The sequence below is a fragment of the Oncorhynchus kisutch genome, linkage group LG19 (genome assembly GCF_002021735.2).
Source record: "Oncorhynchus kisutch isolate 150728-3 linkage group LG19, Okis_V2, whole genome shotgun sequence".
NCBI lineage: Eukaryota > Metazoa > Chordata > Actinopteri > Salmoniformes > Salmonidae > Oncorhynchus > Oncorhynchus kisutch.
The window spans coordinates 17861703-17883656 of NC_034192.2; positions in this window are offsets into that span (position 1 = coordinate 17861703).

The following is a 21954-nucleotide window of genomic DNA, read 5'->3' on the forward strand; positions in this document are numbered from 1 at the left end:
GCTATCGATAAACTTACACAAATGCTTGTCTAGATTTGGCTGTAAAGCATATTTTGAAAATCTGAGATGATGGGTGATTAACAAAAGGCTAAGCTGTGTCTCAATATATTTCACCTGTGATTTTTCATGAATAGGAATATTTTCTGATCATATTTATGTCTGTTGCATTATGCTAATTAGTGTCAGATGATGACAACGGTTCCGTTCACGGGATGGGGTGTCACTAGAGGTTAAAGAACACTCTCTGTGTTCTGTTAGTCAGGTAACTATTTATCCACAATATAGCAGGGGGTGTAAAGCCATAACACATGTTTTTACAGCAGTAGACTATGATTGATAATGTCAAAAGCTGCATGAAGTCTAACAAAACAGCTCCCACAATATTTGTATCATCAATTTCGCAGTCAATAATCAGTCATTTGTGTATGTGCCGTGCTTGTTGAATGTCCTTCCCTATAAGCTTGCAGCAAGATTTGTTCAAAGTAAAATAGCATTGTATCTGGTCAAACACCATTTTTTCCAAACGTTTACTAAGGGTTGGTAACAGGCTGATTGGTCGGCTATTTGAGACAGTAGAAGGGGCTTTACTATTCTTGGGTTGCGGAATGACTTTTGCTTCCCTCTAGGCCTGAGGGCACTCACTTTCTTGTAGGCTTAGAATGAAGATATGGAAAATAGGAGTGGCAATATTGTCCGCTATTATCCTCTAATTTTCCATCTAAATTGTCATTTTTCACCTCTTCCACACTCAGTTGGCCACTTTTTGGAATCTTTCAGAGCTAGAATAATTTCTTAAAAATCCATTTTCAGCAGTTATGAGCTAACCCTCCTAATGTCGTTTGACCCCACATGGACTATGACACCGTCAGCTCCTTGCAGCTGTCGCAAAACGGTCGGAAGCAGCCTTGTTATGTCCTGTACTCATGCTCCAGGATAACACAGGGGTTTTGCCCCTGGGAACCAAGATGTTTCTTACTATAGAGCTGCTGCTGATGACAGCTGGTGCAATGGTTGAGGAGGTCAGGCCGTTAATTCGGTTCCAGTGGTTTTGCAAAATTTCCCAGGGTTCATAGACCCCAAATACTGTTTGAACCCATGTCAGAATCCTCTACCACCATAGTTGTACCGGATGTGTGTATAAGAGAGAGGGGATGGATTTAATGGATCTGAGCACGTAGTGTGTTTACATCAACTTCATTGTGCTATATGCCCGTAATGGCACAAAATGAGAAAGGAAGAGGTAGATGGGGGATAGAGAGTGAATGTAAATGGAAAGACCTTTCTGAATGTGCACCTTGCCTTGTATCATGACTTCCACGTGTGTTATTATTATTATTATTACGTTTATTTGCCAAGGACCATGTGCAACATGCAATTGCACCAGATTTAGCTACATAGCTAAATTCCATCTCTAGTCCCTGGGTGTTAGTGTTGAGCTGTAAAGCTACAGGCATGTCTCATCATGTAACGTGGTCTTTCATTTGTGTTCTTGCCTTTTTGATCCAAGAAGAAAGTTCCTGTGATTTAACCCACATCACACATTCATCGCTCCATCCCTCACTCCCTATATCCCTTCCCTCCCGGGGCAAGTTCCTATGACTTAACACACATCCCACATTCATCGCTCCATCTCTCTCTCTCCATCCCTTCTTCGCTCTCACCCCACTGACAACAAAGCGAGCGGCGCATTTAAGGTATTTATCTCTCCATATTTCCATCCCCTCCATCTCTCCATTCCCCCATCACTCAGTCTTTCTATCCCTTCCAAACCCATCTAGGCTCAGCAGGGGCAGAGAAAAGAGATGCTATTTGCCAGGCAGGCAATCTATGATATGTCACAAATAGGTGTCAACTGTTATTGCAGTGGGAGGGGGAGGGGGAAAAGGAAACGATTTGGTCATTCAGAGTGCATTCTTGTCCTTAGAAACTTAGTCAGTGTATTCAACCATGTCATAAGGAGGAGACCAAGGCACAGCGTAGTAAGCAAACATAACTCTTTAATTAAAGAGAGAACACTGAACAGAACAACAAAACAAACCGTGACGCAATATGGCTAGTGCAAAACAGGCAACTAAACAGAGAAAACAACCCACAAACTATCCAAGGGATATGGCTACCTAAATATGGTCCGCAATCAGAGACAACGATAAACAGCTGCCTCTGATTGAGAACCAATCTAGGCAACCATAGACAAACACCTAGACCAGGGAAAACCCATAAACATTCCAAAAAACCTAGAATATGCAAAAACTACACAAACCACACTTGTCACACCCTGACCCAACCAAATAATAAAGAAAACAAAGATAACTAAGGTCAGGGTGTGACAAACCAGGGTTGATAAAAAAAAAACACATATCACAGTCATAGCAAGTAAAAATGTTCTGTAACCGTTACTGAAAATGTTGTAGTTAATCATTGCAATTATAACAAGATATCTTGTGATATATCTTTGACCATCTCTGGCAACTGCCAATACAATATTGTGATATTAATGGAAATTTGATGCCAGAGCAAGGAAATACAATAAAAGTAACTATTGAACTGTAATCAAGTTTCTACAGTACTTTACTGTTATTAGAGCAAGCAGGTTGCTGTAGGCATTCACATATTACAGCATATTAATGAATACTAGGTGTTTTATATCACTTGTGTGTCTAGATGCGTAATCAAAAGCTTCCAAACTGGCCATGACTACAGGGCAAATCAGAAGAAATGGTAATAAATATCAATCCAGTAGAAGGTGTAAGACTCTTTATTACAGTGATCTGTTTTTTATTCATATTTCATTTCCAGGGAACTACCACATATCACTTAAATTGGTACAGGACTCTCACTAATGGGTGCAACAAATATACCCAATTACAAGGCCCGCCTTACAATATATTAATGAGCCAGCAATTCTTTCTCCTCCCACAATATTTCTCCACAATACTTTATTTACAGTATGCTGCAGTAAATATATAGAAAAACAGCAATCAGTACTTTGTTTAATTGTATTGAAAATAAAATCAGCAATTGCTAATAATGAATATTTAATTATATATTACAGCATACAAACTCATAAATGGTGTTTTATATCACTTGCACTTTAGGCCTTAACAAAGGCTTCTAAACTGACAGTAACTACAGTGCAAAACAGATTTAAAAAGACATGGCTAGCCACTCAACCATTAAAAGTAATTCTATTTGGTTTTTCCAAAAATAATTCAGAGGTAAAATGTAAAACAAAAAGGTTATATTCAATCATCATGCATTTAAAATTTGAAATAAACAATAAGCAATCAATTCAAATTATACAAACCAAATGGTCATATAATCAAACAAAAGCAATCAAAAAATAAATATTTAACCCCTTTTTTGGGGGGGTTAAAGTTACCTTCAGACGAGTCCCTGTTCGGACACTACAGTTCGGACACTACAGCAATTTGTGAGAAGAGGACCGATCGGGATGTCTCATGGTCTTACAAATGCCTCTGTAGCTTGGACACCATCCACCGCAGATGAGGAAGGTCGCCATAAGCAGATGCGGTGGATTGAGACATATCTCTAGTTTAAATGTCAGGATTTTGATGGGGATCTTTTTATTATGTTACTTAGATTTAGACTCTGGGGGTAATACAGTAAATTACTGGTACAATTACCAATGCAGCTAACAGTGTATTTCCCAGTGTGCTTTGCTTTTATATTAAATTGTAGAGTTACCAACCATGACTGTATTTATTAGTGACTGTAACCAGTTTTCCATCCAACCTTTTACATTAATGAAGTACATGTTGAATGAAAAATGTAATAACAGGCCTGATGTGAACAGAACATTTTTCAGTAATCTTTCCAAATGTTAACAAAATAATCAAGTTGGGCATTTTTTCTGTCTGTATAATGAATTAGGCAATACATATTGGTAGAAATGCTTTTATGAGTAAATATTGATATAATATATACAGTTGAAGGTTTACATACACTTAGGTTGGAGTCATTAAAACTTGTTTTTCAACCCCTCCACAAATTTCTTGTTAATTAACAAACTATAGTTTTGGCAAGTCGGTTAGGACATCTACTTTGTGCATGACGCAAGTCATTTTTCCAACAATTGTTTACAGACAGATTAATTCCCTTATAATTGAATGTATCACAATTCCAGTGGGTCAGAAGTTTACATACACTATGTAGACCTCCACAAGTCTGGTTCATCCTTGTGAGCAATTTCCAAACACTTGAAGGTACCACGTTCATCTGTACGAACAAGTACAAACACCATGGGACCAGGCAGCCATCATACCGCTCAGGAAGGAGACTCGTTGTGTCCTAGAGATGAACGTACTTTGGTGCTAAAAGTGCAAATCAATCCCAGAACAACAGCAAAGGACCTTGTGAAGATGGTTGAGGAAACCGGTACAAAAGTATCTATATCAACAGTAAGAAGAGTCCTATATTGACATAACCTGAATGGCCGCTCAGCAAGGAAGAAGCCCCTGCTCCAAAACTGCCATAAAAAAGCCAGACAACGGTTTTCAACTGCACATGGCGACAAAGATCATACTTTTTGGATAAATGTTTTATAGTCTGATGAAACAAAAATAGAACTGTTTGGCCATAATGACCATCATTATGTTTGGAGGAAAAAGGGGGAGGCTTGCAAGCCGAACAACACCATCTCAACCGTGAAGCACAGAGGTGGCAGCATCATGTTTTGGGGGTGCAGGAGGGACTGGTGCACTTCACAAAATAGATGGCATCATGATAAATGAAAATTATGTGCATATATTGAAGCAAGACATCAGTCACATCAGTCAGGAAGTTAAAGCTTGGTCGCAAATGGGTCTTCCAAATGGACAATGACTCCAAGCATACTTCCAAAGTTGTGACAAAATTGCTTAAGAACATCAAAATCAAGGTATTGGAGTGGCCATCACAAAGCCCTGACCTCAATCACATAGAAAATGTGTGGGCATAACTGAAGAAGCGTGTGCGAGCAAGGAGGCCTACAAACCTGACACAGTTACACCAGCTCTGTCAGGAGTAATGTGTCAATTCATCCAACTTATTGTGGGAAGCTTGTGGAAGGCTACCCAAAATGTTTGACCCAAGTTAAACAATTTAATGGCAATGCTACAAAATACTGATTGAGTGTATGTAAACTTCTGACCCACTGTGAATGTGATGAAATAAATAAAAGCTGAAGTAAATCACTCTTCTATTATGCTGACATTTCACATTCTTAAAATAAAGTGGTGACCCTAACTGACCTAAGACAGGGAATTTTTACTAGGATTGAATGTCAGGAATTGTGAAAAACTGAGTTTAAATGTATTTAGCTAAGTCATATGTAAACTTCCGACTTCAACTGTAGTGTAAAATTACGTAATTAGTCATGCTATCCTGTCTTTTACTGTTAAAATAATTGTCTCTTGTTGTATGTCTCTTGTTGTCTCTTGTCTTTGTGGGACTTACTCATAAGACCGGGCTTATAGCTAAGGTCCACTAGGGTGCGACCGCAGCATGTGACATCCTTTGGGTTTACTAACTAGGGGCCAGGGACCATCCCCAACTATATGGGAGTCCTTTCTTCCCCCACCCCCTATAAAGCTGCCAGAAGGGCAGCACACAGGGGGAGAATGGGGGAAGAAAGGACTCCCATATAGTTGGGGATGGTTACAGAGGTAACAGGAGTGAGTGCAGTTTTGATCCCGACAGGATACAGCAAGACCCGAAGCCCAGAAGACCGTATCCCAGGGAGGGTCTCATGGGGGAGACCTATCCTTTTCTTTTCGATTTATTATTTAAATAAACACCCTTGAAACCAAGCTAATCCTACTCTGTCCGTGTCTGATCTGTGGAAACGTCTTGACCAAACCCCCTGGTCTGCCACACCTGCTAATTCCTGCTGTTAAGCAAAAAATTATGCAGGAAGAACCAGTGACTCGGTCTATAGAAAAGAGGTCAGATGAAGTAGATGATAAACGACAGGACTGTTGAGATAGTACAGACTGGAATATGTTCCGGGATTCTTCCGATGGCATTGAGGAGTACACCACATCAGTCATTGACTTCATCAATACGTGCATTGATGACGTTGTCCCCACAGAGACTGTACGTACATACCCCAACCAGAAGCCATGGATTACAGGTAACATTTGCACTGAACTAAAGGGTAGAGCTGCTGCTTTTAAGAAGTGGGACTATAACCCGGAAGTTTATCCCGCTATGCCCTCTGACGAACCATCAAACAGGCAAAGCGTCAATACAGGACTGAGATCGAATCGTACTACACCGGCACCGATGCTCGTTGGATGTGGCAGGGCACAGCCGGGAGCTGCCCAGTGACACGAGCCTACCAGATGAGCTAATTATATTAGATGCTCACTTCGAGGCAAGTAACACTGAAACATGCATGAGAGCATGAGCTGTTCGGATGACTGTGTGATCACACTCTCCGCAGCCGATGTGAGCAATACCTTTAATCAGGTCAACATTCACAAGGGCGCAGGACCAGACATATTACCAGGATGTGTACTCCGAGCATGCATTGACCAACTGTCAAGTGTCTTCACTGACATTTTCAACCTCTTGCTGTCTGAGTCTGTAATACCAACATGTTTCAAGCAGACCACCATAGTCCTTGTGCCCAAGGACACTAAGGTAACCTGCCTAAATGACTATGGACCCGTAGCACTCACATCTGTAGCCATGAAATGCTTTGAAAGGCTGGTCCAGAAACCCTAGACCCACTTCAATTTGCATACCACCCCAACAGATCCACAGATGATGCCATCTCTATTGCACTCCACACTGCTCTTTCACACCTAGATAAAAGGAACACCTATATGAGAATGCTATTCATTCATATACAGCTCAGCGTTCAACACCATAGTGCCCTCAAAGCTCATCACTAAGCTAAGGACCCTGGGACTAAACACCTCCCTCTGCAACTGGATCCTTGGCATTATTTGTTCAACCAAATGGGAAAACATCTGTGTGAGCATTTTAAGTAAGAGCAGGATCAAACATTTTTGCAAATATCCTTGACACAGATGTTGTTAGTTACTTCTGGGGTATCTAACTAGCTTTAGCGTGGTACACACCAATGCATGCACCCTGAAAACAATAATTTTCAATATTCTTAGCAATGATTTTGGAATCAATGTAACTAAGTATTAGCTACATAGCCACTTGTTGTTCTCCCATGGAGCTGGCTAGCCAGCTACTTAACCCTGTTTCCCAAAGTTAACTTTATAAACAGCCAGCTAGCTTCAGTGAGGCTTGACTGGACCGGGTTGTGTTGTGAAGGTAGCCATAATAAGGGTTAGCCACAATAGTGGAATTTGCAGGTCACCTTCAAAATAAAGTCCCTCTTTTAATGTAATGCAAATGGTTACTATTGGTGGAATCATGATATTTAGACTAGATGATGTTAAAAACAGTTGGAGTGTTGGAATGTGGAGCAATGAAATGGGCTATCAGTCTACTCGGTGACACCCAAAGAACACAATTGTGAAACGTTTACACAAATATTAGGATTGTAGCTCTTATTGCAGGACTTTGGCTGTGGGAAATCACCTCCACAGTCAGCCTATTGTGTTAATTGACATTCATATTGCACTGTACAGCCTTACCTAGGGAATTGGGATCAATGAAATGGGGTATCAGTCTACTCAGTACCCAAGTGCTTTTTTCCCCAAAGTCCACCTCAGAGTTATCAGACTCCAAAACATCCACGTTGTATTGTTTTTCCATTGGAATAGTGTTCAATACACATAGTAGGTTGACTGGTATAATAAATGTGTCTCATTTCACAGTCCCACAATAAGAGCTACGGCGCTAATGTTCTGTGGGTGTCCTTTATGGCACTATTTGTATTAATTTGAATCACGTTTATTATGAAGGTGAACCGCAAATTCCGCTATTGTGGCTAATCCTTACTGTGTCTAGCTTATTATAGGTTGGTCTGAATATCATTAATCAAGTAAGAACTGTCTTATAAATTAGGGGTATTTTAAATTATGACACATAGCTAACTATAGCTGCTATCTTATTGCCTTGTACTAAGTTTAGTTTGGTATCATGTTAGGGCATGGAACCCTTAGAGCCACATATGTAGTTCAAAAATAGACATGTACTCACCTTAAACCAGGTTCATGCACGTAGGACCATAGTAACAGACCGTGGCACTCTACAGAAACAACCATACATGTCATCCTGCTAACTCCTCTGAAAAGGGACACCCGTGTTCTGGAAAAGACCCAAGAGTTGTAACCATAGCAACAGTACATAGTTGGTACATAGTTGGCCATAACACAGTTAAAGGAATAACCAGTCATGTCTACACCCCAGACAGGTGCATGTCTAATGGTGTCTAATGACCCAGAGCACATAGAGTGCGCTTGTTTACCTGGCTCTTGCTGAAAAAACTTGCCACATATTTACTGAAAAATTCACAATATGATACATAAGATGAGAGATATGATGGTTTGTTTGATCTGAACAGTCTAGTTTTAGAACGTCTCATGTCGTTGCCTGGAGTATTCAACATTCAACATTTCAACTAGTCATGGTCTTCAGTTTAGAATGCAATTAGTTTAGTCAGGTGCGATAGTTCATTATATAGACAAAATACTCAACAAATAGTATTCCATCGTTCAACTTAACAAGTCTCGAAGGTGAAGTATCTGTGCATTGAAAACTGCAAAAGACTACATCAACTGACCAGAACGTCAGAGAGCAGTGTTGAGAAGACTGGGCTCTCAAATGGGGCTACCAGTGAGAATGATCCTGAGATCAGATGACATACGACTCCCTGAAGTGCCTCCACCAACAACGGCTAAGCTGCTAAAACTTTGAGGAGACGTCGCCACGCAACACAGGGTGCCGTAGGCACACCTTTGAGCTGGGAAAGACCAGAGCTGTTCCTGTTGTCAGACTTGGTGGTTCCCAGAAAGTGTGAAAACCTACTCAGAATTGTTGTTGACATATACATTATATACAGTGCCTTTTAAAAAAAAGTATTCATAACCCTTGACCTATTCCACATTTTGTTGTGTTGCAGCCTGATTTCAACATTGATGAAATACATTTTTTTCTCACCCATCTACACACAATACCCCATAATGACAAAGTGAAAACACGTTTTAGAAATTTTAGCAAATGTATTGCAAATTAAATACAGAAAAACTTCATTTACATTCACACACTCGAGTCTAAGCATGTTAGAATCACATTCGGCAGCGATTACAGCTGAGTCTGTCTGGGTAAGTCTTTAAGCGCTTTACACACCTGGATTGTACAATATTTGCACATTATTATTTTCAAAATTCTTCAAGCTCTGTCAAATTAGTTGTTGATTATTGCTAAACAACCATTTAAGGCTTGACATAGTTTTGACTTAATTCTGCTTTCAAATCTAACTTGGCCTCAGGAACATTCAGTTTTCTTGGTAAGCAACTCCCATATAGATTTGGCCTTGTGTTTTAGGTTAATGTCCTGCTGAAAAGGTGAATTAATCTCCCAGTGTCTGGGGGGGGAAAGCAGTCTGAATCAAGGTTAACTCTAGGATTTTGCCTGTGCTTAGCGCCATTCCGTTTCTTTTTCATCCTCTTTTAGAAATCCCCTGTCCTTAACGACTACAAGATTAGCATAACATGATGCAGCCACAAATGAGCTTGAAAATATGGACAGTAATACTCAGTAATGTGTTGCATTGGATTTGCCCCAAACTTAACACTTTCTATTCAGGACAAAAAGTGAATTGCTTTGCCACGTTTTTTTGCAATATTACTTAAGCGCCTTGTTGCAAACAGAATACATTTTTTTGAATATTTTTTTTCTGTACATGTTGTCTTTAACCTCAGTAATTTGGGCTAGTATTATGCAGTAACTACAATGTTGTTGATCCATCCTCAGTTTTTTCATATCACAGCCACACCCTGATTGGTTTTAGGGCTAGGCGTACCACTAGCGGGATTTTAGCAGGTGTCTTCATGGCACACGCAAGCACAAATTTCCAAGACTGTCCCTCTACTAAAACTGATTTTTCTTATTCGTTTTTGAAGTTACAAGCCTGAAACTTTGAACAGACTGCTGACACTCTGTCGAAGCCATAGGAATTGCATCCTGGGACCTTATACTTGCCATTCTAAGAGGAAGGTGTCTCTCTCCTAAAAAATCTGGTTGGTTTTTCTTTGGATTTTCTCCTACCATATATAGTGTTATATTCTCCTACATTGTTTTAACATTTCTACAATCTTCAAAGTGTTTTCTTTCCAATGGTACTGATAATATGCATATCCTGGCTTCAGGGCATGAGCAACAGGCAGTTTACTTTGAGCACGTCGTTCAGGTGGAAATTGAGAGAAAGGGGCCTAGCCCTAAGAATTATTAACCTGTCTTTGTGCTTGTCTCCACCCCCCTTCAGCTGTCACCCATGTTCCCCATTATCCCCTGAGCATTTAGACTTGTGTTCTGTTGTCTGTTGCCAGTTCGTCTTGTCTTGTCAGGTCTTACCAGCATGCTTTCCCGTTTCTCAAGTGTTTGTTTCCTAGTTTTCCCAGTTCTGACCATTCTGCCTGCCCTGATCCCGCCTGCCTGCCATCCTGTACCTGTCTGATTCTGACCTGGTTACGAACCTCTGCCTGTCCTCGACCTGCCCTTTGCCCCGTATCAAAATAAATGATTGAGAACTGTACTATCCGCTGTTATTGAAAATTGTACTATATGTTTTTAAGTCACCATTGGCCTGATGGGGAAATCCCTGAGCAGTTTCCTTCCTCTCCAGCAAACCAAGTTAGGAAGGAAAACCATATATTTGTAATGACTGGGTGTATTGATACACCATTCAAAGTGCAATTAATAACCACCATGCTCAAAGTGATATTCAATGCCTGTTAATTTTTTTACCCATCTACTAACAGGTTCCCCTTCTTTGTGAGGCATTGGAAAACCTCCCTGGTATTTGTGGTTGAGTCTGTTTAAAATTCACTGCTCAACTGAGGGACATTTTATTTGAATATTTTTTACTTTTACACCGTTTTCTCCCCAGTTGGTAGTTACAGTCTTGTCCCATCACTACAACTCCTCTATGGACTCAGGAGAGGCGAAGGTCGAGAGCCTTGCGTCCTCCAAAACACAACCCTGCCAACTCCACTGCTCGCTTAACCCGGAAGCCAGCCACACCAATGTGTTGGAGGAAACACAGTGCAACTGCCGACTGTGTCAGCGTGCATGCGCCCAGCCCTCCACAGGAGTAGCTAGAGTGCAATGGGACAAGGACATCCCAGCTGGCCAAACCCTCCCCTAACCAGGACGACGCTGGGCTAATTGTGTGTCACCTCACGGCTCTCCTAATTGCGGCCAGCTGTGACAAAGGCTGAGATCGAACCTGGATCTGTAGTGTAGCCTCAAGCACTGCGATGCAGTGCCTTAGACCGCTGCGCCACTCAGGAGGCCCAGACTGGGGGACCTTACAGAATATTGTATGTGTGGGATACAGAGATGAGGTAGCCGTCACACAGAGTGAGTCCATACAACTTATCATGTGGCTTGTTAAGCAAATTTGTTCTCCTGAACTCATTAAGACATGCAATAACATAGGGATTGAATATTCAGCTTTAGATGTTTTATTAAATATGTAAACATCTTGAAAAACATGATTCCACTTTGACATTATGGGGTATTGAGTGTAGGCCAAAGACAAAAAAAATCTAAATCTAATCCATTTTAAATGCAGGCTGTAACACAATCAAATGTTTAAAAGTAAAGTGGTGTGAATACTTTCTGAAGGCACAGTAGTTCAGTGTCTGAATGACTTATTTGTATCTTTATCAAGAGTGTCAATTTCAGACCCCACTATAGGTAATGGGGAATTGATCATGATAAACATAAACAATCAAAAGGTAACATTTCAGAAAATGAAATATTGAATTAATACTAATTGATGGGAGACAGAGGGCGTATTCTGGAGAGTGATTTTCTTAGTGCATCTTCGCCGACACACCGCTCACCTTCTTGTCATGACATTTAAAATGAATACTCAAGACACATTATCTTCACACATAAGGTATACTCTCACAAACATAGTCAGGTCCAAAGCAGTAGCCGTTTAATGGAAAACTAATGCAATTTCACTTTCTTTTACCATTTATTAAATAACTTGGCGTGCCAAGGCAAATACCCTGGCGTGTACCCTCCTCTCTCACACACACACACACACACACACACCACAGCTCTAAATATGAGGTTGACACGGTACACAAACTAATCAGGGCCAGTGGAGTTTTCATTTAGAGCTGGACATGAGCCTTTAATTGACATCTTGTCACCCAGTCAGTCATTCAGCCAGGCAGCCAGCAGGGATAGAGACTATAGTCCTGAAGTGAGCCTCTGCCACATTATGTTCTCTAAGCATCACCCATACACATACTCTTTTCCTCTCTTTGCCTCCCTCACTCGCTCCTCTCTCTGTATCTCTTTGACACCATGCTGTTAGTCCTACTATATTACCCTGGATGGAAAGCACCAGAGGAGCATGAAAACAAGACAATGAGCTCCGCACTACAGAGGTTACCGCTGGCAATAACCGCTGCTCCGCGCCTCTGTATAGGTGCCTCTCTAGCACAAGTAGAACAGGCTACAGAGGGGTCTTTCTCTGCAGAGAGAGAGAGAGAGTCTGTTTAGGTGAAAGAGGTTGAAGTGGAAAGTGGAAAGTTATATGTTCCTGATTGTGATGTCATGACAGTGATGATCTCTGTCCCTGTGGTGGAGTGTCATTTAGTGAATCCAAGCATGCTAAAGACTCTTGAGTCATGGGCGGTCCTTGAAAACCAACCGAATATGCTCTTGAACTATTAAATAAAAAATATTGAATTTTCTGCTTCGCTGCGCGTTGACTTGTTGAGATAGAGAGCAAGGTGAGAAGTTATTTGAATCTCTTAACCTTTTCTGTAGCGTTAAGATTGGATGCTGACGTGTTTGTCAAGCTATGACAAATTAGCTGTCCACCCAGATGCCTGATTGTTTGACCTTTTATTCAGGCAAAGGTAAGGGGGTCTGAAGGGGGCCTGACAGTGCTAAATGTTGACACTCTCCAATAAGACAAGTGTTGTGTCCCAAATAGCACCCTATCCCTATGGGCCTCGGTCAAAGCTATTGCACAATATAGGGAATTGGTTGGCATTTGGGACACCGACCAGCACAGGAAATGCACATTTGGGCCGTGTCTATTATCATTCAGCTCAAGATCCAGCTGAATAGCCTCCAACTAAACCAATAGTCTTTTTACATTACCCTTTGTCTGCCTAAATAACCACCCAAAAAATGCCTTTCTTCCAAGAACTGTAAAACCAGAGAGAGGCACACATTCCCATTTGGTGGCAGAAAAAGTGTAATCAGTATTCCACATTGCTTTCTCCCCTGAAAATAAATTGTTAATTTAGATCTTCTTATTTGGGATCATTACACATGTGATCACGGGAAGTAGGAGAGGCACACAAGTAATCTTCTCCTGAGCCTGGCTATAGCCATTGTTCCTCCCTCCATCTCCTCTTCAATGCTCGCTCTGACACTAAAGAAAAGAGCTTCAATCACATTAATAAAATGAGATATCTCTGGCAAACTGACTGTTGAAGACTTAATTGACATTACAATGAGAATGGATGTTCATGCAGACAGACAAGTGGAATGTTAGGGGTATTAGCCATAACGGTAATACAGAGGGAAGCCTTTACATATTGTTAGAAGGTGTAAATCGCTTGAGTCCACACCAACAGATTGTATGAGTGCATGCGTGGCATACATATCACCCTTTATCTGCATCATTGTAAAGCTGTCCAGAGAATGTGTTCCAACATGTTGATGTGATCTCCCCTGTCTAATAGACATGACTGATGTGCATTCTCTAAAGCACGCCCGACGGTAAAAAAAATACACACAGGAAGCTGAGCGGTATTATAAAGGAACATGAACCTTTCAATACATCCCTTCTCATTTTCTTCAATGACCAATTACCTAATACTGAGGGGAAATAGTCAAATGTTGCCATTGCGTCAATGTCAGAATTCCTAAAGATGGTTTCACAAATCCACAATTTTTCCGTATTATATACTGTAAGCGCCTCTTTAAAATAAACTCCACTCAAGTCTCCTAATTGAGTTGGTAGATTGTCTCTTTTCCTCTTCCACCCTCTCTGTGTCTGTGTCTGTGTCTGTGTGTGTGTGTGCGCACATGCTTATATCCGTATGTTTGTCTGTGTGTGTTTGCATATATGTCGATGCCAGAGGAGGCAGCACACATCTCTCACTCAGACAGAGAGAGACAGGTCCAAATCCATTTCTTTCAGAGGTGACACTCCATCCGTCTCCCTCTCCACTCGCCCTGCAGAAGGATCAATGTCTGCTGAGGTGGTCAAACGAGCCCAACAAGCTGCTATCTGCATCTACATTAGTATTCCTCTGTGGTGGGCCCAGAGAAACGGCCTCCCGGGCCCCGGACAGCGTGGGCAATGCAGATGCCACGTCGATAGATTGATAAGACAAGAGAGACATGGCCCTCAAGGGCTAGGGGTGGACAGAGTGATTTAACCCACTGCCGGCTGTCCACCTTCTTCTGACACACACAAGAATAAAAAAACGATAGACCCGTTACAGGAATGAAGGGGTCTCATCGATCTCAGCCAGTGAAGGACACAGTGACAAAGGCATAGGAGGTATCCATCATAGTTGCGTGGTGTTGTATAGTTAATGTTTTGCTGCATTATGGCAGCTTGGTTGCATTTTTCAACATACTTTATATAGCTCTGTTAGAGCACCTTGTAGATGTGGGTCACTGTTTAGTGTGCTGGTAAAACATGATTATGCTTTTTTTAATCTGTCCTATCATTATTATTATTATTATTCTGATAAAATGTGTTTAAGTGGGTTTATTTAGTTTAGGTCCTTATTCATTCGGATGCTATGATGACATGTACGGTAAACGTGGTGATGATGATAGTGCCGTTATGCCCTGAGATTCAACTACTCCTACTCTTATATAATATATATTGGAAACATGCCAACTGTAACAGCTCATTTGTGCCAACAACAAAAACAAAATGCAAATAATATCTCACTAAAATGTTAATATTGCAATTATAGGTCAAAGCTACAGGACAAAAACTCCAGCAACAACTCTTTATGACACTTAACAAGAGCCAGAGTCCAGGAGACCCTTCTGAATGTACGTTTGTTTGCTGGGGCAAACTCAGTACTTACCCTTTTATTATTACAGAAACAACAGCACAGCAGCACACACTCCATCCTATGACAAGAGGTGACCTTTAAACAGCCTGGGACAGGAGCAGGGAGGTACTGGAGGGATTTCCAATGACCAATTAGCCTTGTCTATTCTGGAAGAAGGAACCCCAGGTCCTAGAGCCTGGTCTATGCCTTATTGATCTTCTTATCCTGGCTCTAGTCTTTTGCCAACATCAGCAACCTCAACACTGGCAGAAATGTTTGCAACAACACACACCACACCTCGACTTTGTCAAAGACAAACTTTGTTAAAAACATAGGTGCTGTTAAACACTCGAAAAGGGCATTGATGATCCTTAGATACAAGGTGTGACAGTGTGAACATTCACTTAAATAACCTTATATAAAAAGCGATTGACCACTACAAAATAGTTTCTGTTGTAGGAGACTACATTGTGGATTATTCACGAATGAGAAGTGCACAACTTTAATACCAGAACCTTTTTACCATGTGCACTACAGAGAAAAGATTGTCATTCGTGTCATTCGAGTCACAGCCTGTATGTCTAATCTCAACAAGATAGTGAAGAGGAAACTATTTTGAAATGAATTTCCAATCCCGTTGTCGATATTCCTGAAGTGCAGCATTGAGCACAGAGATCTGTATTAAGCTTTCATTAAAGTGAAAGGATGTGTCCTAATTGACACCCCTTTCCCTGTGTAGTGCATTACTTCTGACAATAGACCTATGGCCCTGGTCAAAAGTAGTGCACGACGTAAGGAATAGGGTGCCATTTGGGACACAAACAAAGTTAATTAGATATGATGACTTAACTCAGGGGATGGTAATTAGCCGAACTGCCTGACTTCTCACCAGTAATTAAATGTCATATTCTCTCAGTTCAATGAGCCTGAAAAACCACAGTGAAAAATGCAACATATTCATTGGCCATTGCTGGACACTGATGGAAGAGAAAAAACGAGATGTGTGTAGAAAGTTGTGTTAAGTAATCTCTTAAATCTAGAATCCTTAATTGAAACAATAACAAAGCAGGCCCATCCCTCTGTTTTGGTAAAAAGCTGAGGGATGGGCCTGGAGAAATGTAACCCCTCTTAAATTCATAGACAGAGCTATGGATGCAATGACTGACCATACATGGTATCAACATTAGTTTTAACCATGTTTTGAGGTTTTGTTTACATGTACAATGGGGAGAACAAGTCTTTGATACACTGCCGATTTTGCAGGTTTTCCTACTTACAAAGCATGTTTTGCAGGTTTTCCTACTTACAAAGCATGTTGAGGTCTGTAATTTTTATCATAGGTACACTTCAACTGTGAGAGACGGAATCTAAAACAAAAATCCAGAAAATCACATTGTATGATTTTTAAGTAATTACATTGCATTTTATTGCATGACATAAGTATTTGATCACCTACCAATCAGTAAGAATTCAGGCTCTCACAGACCTGCTAGTTTTTCTTTAAGATGCCCTCCTGTTCTCCAATCATGACCTGTATTAACTGCACCCGTTTGAACTCGTTACCTGTATAAAAGACATGTCCACACAATAAAACAGACTCTCCACAATGGCCAAGACCAGAGAGCTGTGTAAGGACATCAGGGTTCAATTGTAGACCTGCACAAGGCTGGGATGGGCTACAGGACAATAGGCAAGCAGCTTGGTGAGAAGGCATCAACTGTTGGTGCAATTATTAGAAAATGGAAGAAGTTCAAGATGACGGTCAATCACCCTCAGTCTGGGGCTACATGCAAGATCTCACCTCGTGGGGCATCAATTATCATGAGGAAGGTGAGGGATCAGCCCAGAACTACACAGCCGGACCTGGTCAATGACCTGAAGAGAGCTGGGACCACAGTCTCAATGAAAACCATTAGTAACACACTACGCCGTCATGGATTAAAATCCTGCAGCGCACGCAAGGTCCCCCTGCTCAAGCCAGCGCATGTCCAGGCCGTCTGAAGTTTGCCAATGACCATCTAGATGATCCAGAGGAGGAATGGGAGAAGGTCATGTTGTCTGATGATACAAAAATAGAGCTTTTTGGTCTAAACTCCACTCGCTGTGTTTGGAGGAGGAAGAAGGATGACTACAACCCCAAGAACACCATCCCAACCATGAAGCATGGAGGTGGACACATCATTCTTTGGGGATGCTTTTCTGCAAAGGGGACAGGACGACTGCACCGTATTGAGGGGAGGATGGATGGGGCCATGTATCGCGAGATCTTGGCCATCAACCTTCTTCCCTCAGTAAGAGCATTGAATATGGGTCGTGGCTGGGTCTTCCAGCATGACAACGACCCGAAACACACAGCCAGGGCAACTAAGGAGTGGCTCCGTAAGAAGCATCTCAAGGTCCTGGAGTGGCCTAGCCAGTCTCCAGACCTGAACACAATAGAAAATCTTTGGAGGGAGCTGAAAGTCCGTATTGCCCAGCGACAGCCCCGAAACCTGAAGGATCTGGAGAAGGTCTGTATGGAGGAGTGGCCAAAATCCCTGCTGTAGTGTGTGCAAACCTGGTCAAGAACTACAGGAAAAGTATGATCTCTGTAATTGCAAACAAAGGTTTCTGTACCAAATATTAAGTTCTGCTTTTCTGATGTATCAAATACTTATGTCATGAAATAAAATGCAAATTAATTACTTAAAAATCATACAATTTTCAGGATTTTTGTTTTAGATTTCGTCTCTCACAGTTGAAGTGTACCTATGATAAAAATGACAGACCTCTACATGCTTTGTATGTAGGAAAACCTGCAAAATCGTTAGTGTATCAAATACTCTCCGCACTGTATATTGTTTACAAACATTGGAGTAACACAAGCATATATTTTGTGTTCAAATGTGGTAATAGAGTTGAACTTAGTTCATGAGGCATTTCTAAGTAATATTCTTCAAGAATCAATGGATATACAGTGCCTTGCGAAAGTATTCGGCCCCCTTGAACTTTGCGACCTTTTGCCACATTTCAGGCTTCAAACAAAAGATATAAAACTGTATTTTTTTGTGAAGAATCAACAACAAGTGGGACACAATCATGAAGTGGAACGACATTTATTGGATATTTCAAACTTTTTTAACAAATCAAAAACTGAAAAATTTGGCGTGCAAAATTATTCAGCCCCTTTACTTTCAGTGCAGCAAACTCTCTCCAGAAGTTCAGTGAGGATCTCTGAATGATCCAATGTTGACCTAAATGACTAATGATGATAAATACAATGTCTTTCCACTTCATGATTGTGTCCCACTTGTTGATTCTTCACAAAAAAATACAGTTTTATATCTTTATGTTTGAAGCCTGAAATGTGGCAAAAGGTCGCAAAGTTCAAGGGGGCCGAATACTTTCGCAAGGCACTGTATATATATATATACACAAAATAGTCCAAATTGGTGAATTATTATTATTTATTTTTTTAAGAAATTAAAAACTGGAAAGGGGTGCTGGCATATGTATTCAATCCCTTTGCTATGAAGCCCCTAAATAACATCTGGTGCAACAAATTACCTTCAGAAAGTACATTAGTTATATAATGTCCACCTGATTGCAATCTAAGTGTCACATGATCTGTCACATGATCTCAGTATATTTACACCTGTTCTGAAAAGCCCCACCCCTAACACCACTAAGCAAGTGGCACCACCAAGCAAGCGGTACCATGACAACCAAAGAGCTCTCCAAACAGGTCAGGGACAAAGTTGTGGAGAAGTACAGATCAGGGTTGGGTTATAAAATAAATATCCAAAACTTTGAACATCCCACAGAGCACCATTAAATCCATTATTAAGCAATTGAAAGATTATGGCACCACAACAAACCTGCCAAGAGAGGGCCACCCACCAAATCTCACGGACCAGGCAAGCAGGGCATTAATCAAAGAGGCAACAAAGAGACCAAAGATGACCCTGAAGGAACTGCAAAGCTCCATAGCAGAGATTGGAGTATATGTCCATAGGACCACTAAGCTGTACACTCCACAGAGCTGGGCTTTATGGAAGAGTGGCCAGAAAAAAGCAATTGCTTGAAGAAAAAAAATAAGCTAAACGTTTAGTGTTCGCCAAAAGGCATGTGGGAGACTCCCCAAACATACGAAACAAGGTACTCCGGTCAGATGAGATAAAAATGTAGTTTTTTGGCCATCAAGGAAAACGATTTGTCTGGCGCAAACCCAACACCTCGCTTCACCCCGAGAACACCATTCCCACAGTGAAGCATGGTGGTGGCAGCATGGTTTAGGGATGTTTTCTTCGGAAGGGACTGGGAAACTGGTCAGAATTGAAGGAATGATAGATGGTGCTAAATACAGGGAAATTCTTGAGGGAAACCTGTTTCAGTCTTTCAGAGATTTGAGACTGCGACGGAGGTTCACCTTTCATCAGGACAATGACCCTAAGCATACTGCTCAAGCAACACTCGAGTGGTTTAAGGGGAAACATTTAAATGTCTTGGAATGGCCTAGTCAAAGTCTGTCTTTTGACTTAAAGATTGCTGTACACCAGCGAAACCTATCCAACTTGAAGGAGCTGGAGCAGTTTTGCCTTGAAGAATGGGCAAAAATCCCAGGGGCTAGATGTGCCATGCTGCGAAAGGTGGATCTACATATTTTGCATCTTCAAAGTGGTAGGCATGTTGTGTATATGAAATGATACAAACCCCCCCCAAAAAATCTATTTTAATTTCAGGTTGTAAGGCAACAAAATAGGAAAAATGCCAAGGGTAGTGAATACTTTCACGAGCCACTGTATATGTCAAAAAATTATAATGACAAATGTTCAGTACTTTCTTGTGGTTTGGCGTTTGCTGAGAGAGAAGAAATCAAAGCAGAAAGTGAGAAAGTGAGAGTAGTGGTTGTATCAGAAGGTGAGAATGAAATGTCACTCTCCTCCTCCTCCTCCTCTTTGTACTCATTATCTGTCAAACATCACATGTTGCTGATCCCAGAATAAGAGAAGCAAGGAGCTGGTACCAGCTGATATCTACTGTCATCAGGCCATTACTGTAAATTAAAATTTGTTCTTAATTGACTCGCTTCGATAAATAAAGGTTATATATATTTGTTCATCTGAGGAGCAGAGGCAGACAACTCAGTTATACCCGTGTGATATGACGCGGTGACTGAAATCAGAGGCCAACAAGATGACAAGTGACAATGTTCCAGGTTGTGCCATGCACTGACACATGCTGATCCAATTGAAAGGTGTTAATCACAGTGAATGGTGAAAAGGTCATGCAGCTAATTATCATGTTCTATTTTTACTAAGAGTTGACATGAAGATGTGTGTGTGTGTGTGTGTGTGTGTGTTATTCGCAGGCATTTCCATTCAATAATAATCATTAATCACTCTTCTTACCCTCTCTGCAGAACCCTCCTTTTGAAGATTTATCATTGACTTTGTTAAAAAGTGTGTGTGTGTGTGTATTTGAGAAGCCAGCTTAATTGCCTAACCAGTACGGACAGAAATTGATCACTAGAATGTAATACGACTTAAACGTGTTTACTGGAGAAATGACTGCTGAGCTCCTGTGGTGTTTGGAATTAGAAAAGCTACAGATAATAATAATAAAAACTTTCCTGCATCTCAGAGTGAAACACCAATTGATGGAAGAAATCACACTTTCCATTGTTATCATTGTTGCCATATTTTTCAATCGTGTATTAGCACAAAGGCAAGTTTTTATGATATCAACTGACTTTTGAAGGTGACAATTGACAAGAAACAGATCTTGAGAAAACGTCATTATGTGTTTGGGGGTATACTTGTGCAAAGCTAAAACAAAAAAATAGACTTAGAAGGACCGAAATGGACATTCCCATTCAAGTAATTCAAATGATACACTAGTTAATGTGTCCTTTGTGTCACACCAAATAATGTGCCACTGACCCCTTCACCTCAATCCTTCTCTTCAGGATACAACCTGATTATAATTACCGTAATAAGTTTACAATAATGCACTGTACTATTGTTTTACGCAACCATCTACCTCCGTCTCTACACAACCAGTTACCTCAGCCTGCGGACAGGAGAGGTGTCAGCCTCTAATTCCTCCCAATACTTTAATTGCCTCATTAATTTAACCTGACAGAGTAGGCTAAACCCGCTCTCTGATCTCAGCAATCACCCACATGCCACACCTGACTGTAGCTCTGTAGGCTCTGTAAGGCCCCTGGCGTGTTTAACGTGTTTAAACTAATTATACAAGAAGACTTCTGCATTAGTACAAAATGGTGTTATATCTTCGGTTGGATCAGGGTGTTTGATTAGATAATGAAATGTAGATAGCTGGTGACGAGAACATAACCATGAGGAGAGGAGAATATTGTTACTTTTTCAGCAGAACTGGAGAAAATCTAATTAAGGTGAGACAGGTTTAAGATACGGGTCTTTAAACTGTAAAACAACTACTATTTTTACAGTAATTTCCTGGCAGCCAGTCAAATACTGTTCCTGGCTGCCTGTAAGTTAGCATAAAATAACAGCAAATAACTAATCTTATTACAATAATTGTCATGAATGAATTGATTAATTAAATTAATTGAGGAGAGATGGGATTGTATTTTACAGTATTGTACTGTAATTACAAGAAATTGGTGCAAGCACATTGTCTGCTACAATGTAAAAAATGGTAACTTACAGTACGGTATATTACCGTAAATTCCAAACAGAATTATTTACAGTAATGTGATGTTAAACAAAATTTTGTAAATAAT